At 36.0% G+C, this 9,915-nt stretch overlaps 1 non-coding gene across 1 annotated transcript; it reads left to right on the top strand.

Moving 5' to 3' along the window:
* The first annotated feature begins 1,429 nt into the window (after positions 1–1,429).
* Positions 1,430–1,536, top strand: LOC121206935 (small nucleolar RNA R71). The gene has a single exon (XR_005902111.1). It is a non-coding gene; the product is annotated as a small nucleolar RNA R71 (small nucleolar RNA).
* The last annotated feature ends 8,379 nt before the right edge of the window (positions 1,537–9,915 follow it).

Genomic DNA, 9,915 nt, shown 5'->3' with positions numbered 1-9,915 from the left:
CTTCCTAGAATTAAAAGAGTGTTGCTATCCTCCTCTATGTCTAGAACAATGAAGTCAACGGGAAATATAAATTTATCGATTTTAACTAGCACATATTCAATAATACCCCTAGGGAATCTTATAGTTTTATCTGATAATTGAATGCTCATCCTAGTCTGTTTGGGTTTCCCAAGACCTAGTGGCTTAAACATTTTGTAAGGCACGACGTTGATACTAGTCCCAAAATCAGCTAATGCATTATTAACATCTAAACTACCACTTAAGCAAGGAATCGTAAAACTCCCTGGATCTTTTAATTTGTTCGGTAGCTTATTTTGCAGAATAGCTGAGCACACTGCATTTAGCTCCACATGCGATGCCTCGTCCAACTTCCGCTTATTTGCTAAAAGCTCCTTGAAAACTTTCATTGCATTTGGCATCTACGATAGAGCTTCAATAAACGGTAAGTTAATGTGTACTTTTTTTAAGAGTTTAAAGAATTTACCAAATTATTCATCTGAGCGGTCTTTCCTTGTCTCATTGGGGTATGGCACACGAGGTTTATATTCGACATTCTCTGATTTGTTTTTATTATGACCTTTCTCACCTTGGCCTTTGCTTACCACAGTTTCTTGCCTAAGTTCTGGTTTAGGCTTAACGACTCATTCGTCATCTTGAATATTAATTGCGTTGAGCTATTCCCTTAGGTTGGGTTCAGTATTACTTGGCAAGTTACCTTGTGGTCATTCGAAGATTAGTTTGGAAAGCTGGCTTATCTGAGTTTCGAGCCCTTGGATCGACGCTTGTTGATTTTTAAGTACTGTCTCAGTGTTTCGAAATTGGGTTTCTGACACCGATATAAACTTTGAGAGCATCTCTTCAAGGTTCGGCTTCTTTTCCTGTTGATAGGGTGGTTGTTGAAAACTCGAAGGATGTTGTGGTTTTTGATTTCCTTGACCGCCCCAATAGAAATTAGGGTGGTTCCACCAACCTGCATTGTAAGTGTTACTATATGGGTTATTTTGGGATTGAGAGTTATTGTTACCCATATATTGGAATTGAGAGTTATTGTTACCCATATATTGGACTTGTTCCTCCTCGATGTTAGGGTTGAAGGGTTGATACTCTGTGCATGCTCCTCCTCCATTCGTCTTGCACCTCATTACTGGATGTACATGAGTAGAACCAAGTAAACCATCAATCTTTTTATTTAGAAATTCTACCTGGTTTGACTGTATAGTAACCAAATCGACGTTATAAACGCCTGTTGTTTTAGTTGGCTTATCCTTATAACTTGCCACTGATAGTTATTCAGTGAATCTCCTCTATAAACTCATAGGTATCTTCAAGTGTTTTATTATTGATGGTTCCGCCAGTAGCTGCGTCAACCATTTGTCGAGTCGAAGGGTTTAGGCCATTATGGAATGTTTGAACCTGTAGCCAAAGCGGTAACCCATGGTGAGGACACCTTCTTAGTAAGTCTTTGTATCTCTCCCATACATCGTAAAGAGTTTCTAAGCCTATCTGCACAAACGAAGAGATATCATTAAGTAATTTAGCCGTTTTAGCCGGTGGAAAATATTTTAATAGAAATTTTTCGGTCATTTGCTCCCAAGTAGTGATTGACCCTCGTGGTAATGAGTTCAGCCACTGTTTAGCTTTGTTTCTCAATGAAAAAGGGAATAACCGAAGACGAATGACATCATCAGAAACACCATTAATTTTAAATGTATCGCATAGTTCTAAGAAGTTTTCTAATTAAGCGTTGGGATCATCATCCTGCAAACCATCAAACTGAATAAATTGCTGTATCATTTGAATAGTGTTAGGTTTTAGTTCAAAAGTATTTGCAGCTACAGATGGCCTAACTATACTCAATTCAGTTCCTGTTAAAGAAGGTTTAGCATAATCATACATAGTGCGTGGAGCAGGATTTTGATTAACCGTAATTGCATGAGGTAGCTGATTGTCTTGGTTATCAGCCATCTCTTCAGTTGGGGGTTAAGTATCGTCCTCTTCCTCGTTCTCTGTGTATCTTAAGCTTTGTCTTATTTCTCTTTGATGTCTGCGAACTATGCGATCGATTTCTTCGTTAAAAGGTAGTGGTCCTGATGGGTTTCTTCTAGTCATAAACTATAAAAACCTGTCAAGAGAAAGAAAAAAAAAGTAAATTAATAAATAATAATAAATTAAATTAAATTAAATTGCAAGAAAAATAAATGGCTAAAGTAATAAAAATTGAGCGTCCCTAATATCTTAGTTCCCCGGCAACGGCGCCAACAACATGATCGTTTGATTTCGTGATAGGTTTTAAATATTTATAATTAATCGTTCTTGAAACTAACTATTATCATGATGTAGGCAAGTATACCTATCGAACAGTAGTATGGTTTTAGCGAGACCTGATTGTCGAACCCAAAGGAACTAAAAGTATTAGTAATGACTATCTTTTTATTATCTAGCCTAAGAATAAAGAGGTTTTGTTTTAACTAACTAATTATCTAAACTAAGAACTCACAGATAATAGAATTGGGGAATTGCTTTTGGTAAAATCGATTGAATTAAGACAATACCTAAAGAAAAATTCACCTAGACTTTACTTGTTATTCTGGCTCCGAATCAGACGATTTATTCATTTAACTTGTTCCGTAGAGATCCCTAAATTATGTTATTATCCGTATTAAAGACTAATAAGGTCTAATCCCTAGGTTGAATAATTGAGACCTTTCTCTAATTAACACTCTAGGGCTGCAGTAACTCGATTTGTGGATCCCCTTATTAGGTTTTACCCTAATCCGGCAAAATCTTGTCACCCTATGTCTAGGTGCGCGAACAACTCCGCTTAATTATGACAAATGTACTCTTAGACAGGGTCTATTCTTTCTCTGAATAAGAGCTTATCTTGAATCAGTATCCTGGGATATCAAAACAAGAATTAAGAACACATAATTAAGAACAAGTTAAATATTTATTATACAATTCAGAAAATAATAACAAGATTCGTCTTAGGTTTCATTCCCCTTAGGTATTTAGGGGTTTTAGTTCATAACTAAATAAGAAAACATCTCAGAATAATAAAGAATACAAAACATAAAGAAACCCCAAAACTCCTGAAGGGGAAATTGATGAGAGATCTTCAGTCTTGATGGTGAATCCGGCTTCTGAGATGGATCAATCGGCTTCCTTGGAGTAATTCCTTACTCCCTATTCTATGTGCCCCCCTTTTCTTCCTCCTCTAAGGTATATTTATAGGCTTTGGAATGCCTAAGAGCCCTCAAAATTAGCCTTTTCCAAATTGGACTTAACTTGGGCTCGGCAAGGACACGCCCGTGTACGATTACTTCAGGCCGTGCTCGAGCCTGCCAAAATGATACGGCCATGTGGTCTGCCCGTGTGAGGAGGTCCAGGCCGTGTTGATTTAGTACTTTGGATCATTTTCTCCGTTTTTGGACCGTTTCTCGTTCCTTTCGCTCTCCTATGCTCTCCTAAGTATAAAACATGAAATTAAAGCATTAGAAGCATCGAATTCACCAATTCTGATGGAAATCATCCATAAAATGCGTTAAATTACGGTTTATTATTAGACCTGCTATTGCTACAAATAATTTTGAGCTGAAACCTAACACAATTCAAATGATACAACAATTTGTTCTGTTTGATGGTTTGCAGGATGAGGATCCAAACACTCATTTGGCAAATTTCCTAGAATTCTGCGATACATTTAAAATTAATGGCGTATTTGACGATGGCATTCATCTTCAGTTATTCCCTTTTTCATTGAGGAACAAAGCTAAACAGTGATTGAACTCGTTATCACGAGGGTCAATTACTACTTGTGAACAAATGACCGAAAAATTTCTATTAAAATATTTCCCGCCAACTAAAACAGCCAAATTACGTAATGATATCTCTTCGTTTGTGCATATGGGCTTAGAATGTAACACCCCTTACCCATATCCGAGGCCGGGCTAAGGTACGAGGCATTACCAGACAAACATACAAACATTAAACTAAAATACGAGCCATAAAATTTTATTCATATTTCAAAGCGTTCATTCTCTTACACATAATCCCTTATTTGAGTCTACGGAGCCCAAAACATACTTTAGAAAAGGTTTGGGACTAAACCGAGAACTTACGAAAATCTTGGAAATTTCATGCTTTAAGGCTCCACACGCCCGTGTCCCAAAGTCGTGTTCCATACACGGCTGAGACACATGGTCGTGTCTCTGCCTGTGTGGAATATACCTAGGCTATTTTCCAAGCTTTGGTCAACCTTGATCTCTTACACACTTATACAAAATCAAAATCATATAACATGGTATTCATTTAATGATTAAACATCCTCAATTAAACCACAAACATAGCATTTGTATGTCATCATACATGTGTCTCTCATACTCATTTTACCTTGTTTATTATAGTACCACTTATACATTTATACCAAGATTATCATCTTACCAAATATCTTTAGCTTAATCATCAAGCATTCATATTTAAAGCTAGATCATATCTTTATAAAATACCACAATTCAGATGCGCAGAATAACATGTTTGCCTGAAACATTTCAATTCAATTCCATACCCAACAAGCATTACATTGAGACTAGTCATATATATATACATGTCATGATACATAACATTCTCTTTTTGTTTTCTTATAAACACATATCATTTATTTCATTATATCAATATTTCATATACCATAGTTTCCATGTATTCCACATATATTTATTTTCCTCCTCCTCCTCTCCATTCCACATCCTTAATGTATATAGCATTATTGTAAGTACGATTTCACAATTTACTAATAAATGTTCACATCAAACTGTCCACACGAGTCATAGTCACTTAATTATTTATAATTCGAGCTAAAGAGCTCCAAATTAATATCCGTAAATTTCCTCTGAAACTAGACTCACATATATTTTCACCATAAAATTTTCATAATTTTTTGGTTTAGACAATTAGTACAGTTTATTCATTAAAATTTCCCCTGTTTCACTTTCTGACAGTTCTCACCTCTCTTCACTAAAAAATAATTATCTCACAGTACAGAACTCAGATAATGTTCTTGTTGATTTATCTTGAAAATAGACTCATTATGGGTTTTAAAAATATAATTTTGAGCCTCTAATTATTTTTCTCCAAATTTTTGTGATTTTCCAAAGTCAGAATAGGGGATCACGTAATCATTCTGAATCAGTCTCACAAAAACATAAATATATCAAAATATAGAACTCCTTTGATTTCTATATTTCTTTTATATGAAAATAGACTCATTAAGATTTAATTTTATATCTCATTCAGTCTCTGATTCAATTTATACTATTTTTGGTGATTTTTCAAAATCACGTCACTGCTACTGTCCAAAACAAATTTATTGCTAATTCACTCTTTCACACTTTCTTTGTATTAACCTCATTTTAACATACATATCACAAATCATTTTCACCACATTTCATACATCACAAGTATAGGCCCATGATCACAAGGTCACCATAAAATCATCCTCATGTATAACTTACTTGTTTATAACCTTACCACATCCTGGTCACTTAATGAACACATCATTCACATAACCAAGTTCCTGCACTTATTCATCACAAAACTCACAAAGCAATACATAGAGAGTCTCCCGTTGAACACTTCGGATCAATCGTCGATACTTGGTGGTTTCAGTACATAGCTCCACCCATCATATAGTTCGGCTCTCTTGTACACATGGTGAACACTTAGTACCACCCATGTGACCTAGCCAGTTTATCTCGTAGCTCTCTTGTCTACATGGTGTCCTTCACTTGGAACCACGCATGCGACCTAGCTACATATATCCCGTAGCTCTCTTATCTACATGGTGTACACATAGTATCACCCATGCGACCTAGCTACATCATAATGTCTTGTAGCTCTCTTGTACACATGATGTGCACCCAGCACTATACATGTGACCTAGCTACATACCATCTGTATCATCCAATCTTTCCGAAGGTTCAACTGGGATTTCTCTCTCTTTTCCAACAATTTCACCAATCAAGTAATTATCCACAAACATATTTCCAATATTTTTATAAAATATCATAATACAAGTAATAGTGATGTATTACTTACATATAAACTTACATCTCATTTAATATCAACGCAATAACATTAAATTACACGTTGTCTTATTAAAAATCATATGAACTTACAATTTCCCATAATATCCATAATCATAGAAATCACATTTATGTATGATAATTCAATGCACTTCATGTACCATAGACATATTTTTAAATCAATTCATAAACTTGGCACCATAATCATTTAATTTAACATAATTCAATTAATTCACTAAATTTAACTTTCAAATATAAATTACAGCATTATTGTTGTATTATTATCATACCAACTTACATACTTTCAACACCTCGGAGATCATAGTAAATATATCAATTTAACATTGAAACATGCATAAATTAATGCTTATTATACATATGAACTTACCTTGATATTAAAACGGCCATTTTACCAACTTTCCCAATTTTTAATTTTTCTCTCATTCTATGTTCAAATCTCGTTTTCCGGGACCTAAAACATCATATTTTACTTATTTAATTAATGTACTATTCAAAACAGTCCTTAACTCAAACTTTGGAAAAATTACAATTTTGCCCCTAAACTTTTGCATATTTACACTTTTCCCCTAGGCTCGGGAATTAAACTTCATCCCTTATTCTTATGTTTTATGACATGATGATCACTTTTCTCTTCTATGGCAACATCAAATTCTCACTCTAACATATACTTATGACTATTAGGTATTTTTACCGATTAAGCCCTTTTGCTCGTTTTCACTTAAAACCGAGTAGCACAAGTTGTCTAACATAACTTAAAACCTCATATTGTATCATAAAACACCAGAATATACAAATTTTACCTATGGGTATTTTTCCAAATATGAACCCTAGGTTGAATTATTGCTAGCATAAGCTAAATCAAGTTACCGAGACTTCAAAAACGTAAAGAACTTGAAAAACGGGGTTAGAACGGACTTACAATTGAGCTTGGGAAGCTTGAAAACCCTAGACATGGAGTCTCCCTTGGTATATACGTCCATGGTGAAGAAGATGAGCAAAATTGGCTTTTAATTTTGTATTTTAATTCATTTTACCCCTAAATGACCAAAATACCCTTACTACTAAACTTTCCAAAAATTCCATCCATATCCAATTTTTGTCCATAACTTAGAAATTGGTCAAATTTCTATTTAAGACCTCCTAATTAATATTTCAAATCAATTTCATACTAGAAACTTCTAGAATGCAAGTTTTGCAACTTATTCAATTTAGTCCCTAACTTCGAATTAAGCACTTTATGCATAGAATTTCTTCACGAAATTTTCACACAATCATGCAATCATATCATAGAACTCAAAATAATCATAAAATAATTATTTATATCTCAGATTTTGTGGTCCCGAAACCTCTGTTCCAACTAGACCCAATTTTGGGCTATTACATAAAAACTATTTACGATGCATAGGAGAAATACAAGGACCTACTGCGAAGGTGTCCTCACCATGGATTACCTCTATGGTTGCAAGTTCAAACATTCTACAATGGTGTGAACCCCTCGACAAGGCAAATGATTGATCCAGCAGTCGGGGGAACCATAAAAAACAAAACACCTGAAGAGGCTTACGAATTTATTGAAGAGATGTTACTGAATAACTATCAGTGGCAATTCATGAGGACTAAGCCAACTAAAACAGCAGGCGTTTATAACGTCGATTCGGTTACTATGCTGTCAAACCAGGTAGAACTTCTTAATAAAAAAGATTGATTGTTTACTTGGTTCTACTCAGGTACATCCAGTAATGAGGTGCGAGACGAATGGAGGAGGAGCATGCACAGAGTATCAACCCTTCAACCCTAGCATCGAGGAGGAACAAGTCCAATATATGATTAACAATAACTTTAGATCCCAAAATAAGCAATATAGTAACACTTACAATGCAGGTTGGAGGAACCATCCCAATTTCTCGTAGGGCGGTCAAGGAAATCAAAGGCCACAACATCCTTTGGGTTTTCAACAACCACCCTATCAACAGGAAAAGAAATAGAACCTTGAAGAGATGCTATCTAAATTTATTTCGGTGTCAGAAACCCGTTTCCAGAACACCGAGACAGCACTTAAAAATCAACAAGCGTCTATCCAAGGGCTCGAAACTCAGATAGGCCAGTTGTCCAAACTAATCTTCGAACGACCACAGAGTAGCTTGCCAAGTAATACTGAACCCAACCCAAGGGAACAGCTCAAAGTAATCAATGTTTAAGATGAAGAAGGATTAGTTGAGCCTGATCCAGAACTGAGGTAAGAAACTGTGGTTAGCAGAGGTTAAAGTGAGGTAGGTCATAATAAAAACAAATCAGTGAATGTCGAATATAAACCTCATGTGTCATACCCCAACGCGACAAGGAAAGACCGCTCAGATGAACAATTTGATAAATTCCTTAAACTCTTAAAAAAATTACATATTAACTTACCGTTTATTGGAGCTCTATCGCAGATGCCAAACGCAATGAAATTTTTAAAAGAGCTTTTAGCAAATAAGCGGAAGTTGGACCAGGCGTTGCATGTGGAGCTAAACGCAGTTTGCTTAGCCATTCTACAGAATAAACTAGCCAACAAACTAAAAGATCCAAGGAGTTTTACGATTCCTTGCTTAATTGGTAGTTTAGATGTTAATAATGCATTAGCTGATTTAAGGGCTAGTATTAACGTCATGCCCTACAAAATGTTCAAACAATTAGGTCTTGGGAAACCCAAACAGACTAGGATGAGCATTCAATTAGCAGATAAAACTATAAGATTTCCTAGGGGTATTATTGAAAATGTGCTACTTAAAATCGATAAGTTTATATTTCCCGTTGACTTCATTGTTCTAGACATAGAGGAGGATAACAACATTCCTTTGATTTTAGGATGGCCCTTTTTAGCAACTGCTAAAACAATTATTAATGTTGGCATAGGTGAGGTCACACTCCGTGTGGGAGACGAAACAATCACCATTCAAGCTCACAATTATGGCAACACATCAGAAATTGAAGGTGATCATCTAAACTATTCTACTAAAATTGACAATATGGTACAACCTACTTTGCAGAAAATGAGTCTGAAGGAAGTACAAGAGCCATTCTCAAGTAGTAGTAGAGGACCTATTCATGAAGATCGAAGGCTACAAATCGATGAGCTAGATGAATGGCGGACGCATAAACTGAGAACACACGATAAACCAAAACTATGCCAGAACGAGCTCAATACCTTCCCAAATCAACATAAGGCTGGAGATAAAGTATTATTAGATGCCGTAGATCCTCACATTGTCACTACCAAATCGAATGAAGAAATCCTTCTTATGGTACTTAGCATTTTCGCATTCGGTACAGTCGAGGTAAATCATCCCAAGTTCGGCGCTTTTAAGGTAAACAACACCCGTCTAAAACCTTATTTTGATGAGAATGATAGTAGGAATGAGGAGTATAAACTCCTCGAACCACCATGACCATTCAGTGGAGAGGTAAGTCGAGTTTAGACTATAAATAAGCGGTTCTCGGGATGCAACCCGAGTACTAACGGTTTTAAATTATTTAAATTTCAAATTTTAAACATCTAGATCACTAACAGAGTCTTCGAGCACAAGTTCCCAACTCCACACGGTCGTGCTTCAGGCCGTGTGACAACCACGGACGGAAACACGACCGTGCGATACGGCTGTGTGAAAATAGGGTAAAAGTTATCTTTCCCAACACAGGATGCGATAAGTGGCCACCGGTGTGCGACCTGACCGTGGTCAAATCTGCCAAATGAACACGGGCGTGCGACACGCTCGTGTCTAGCACCCGTGGAAAACACTATCAAAATAACACGGGGGTGCGTAGAGCTACATGACCG

Source organism: Gossypium hirsutum, chromosome A01 (genome assembly GCF_007990345.1).
Source record: "Gossypium hirsutum isolate 1008001.06 chromosome A01, Gossypium_hirsutum_v2.1, whole genome shotgun sequence".
NCBI classification, from domain to species: domain Eukaryota; kingdom Viridiplantae; phylum Streptophyta; class Magnoliopsida; order Malvales; family Malvaceae; genus Gossypium; species Gossypium hirsutum.
Note: the sequence above shows the minus strand (reverse complement) of the source record. Positions and strands in the feature narration are given on the sequence as shown.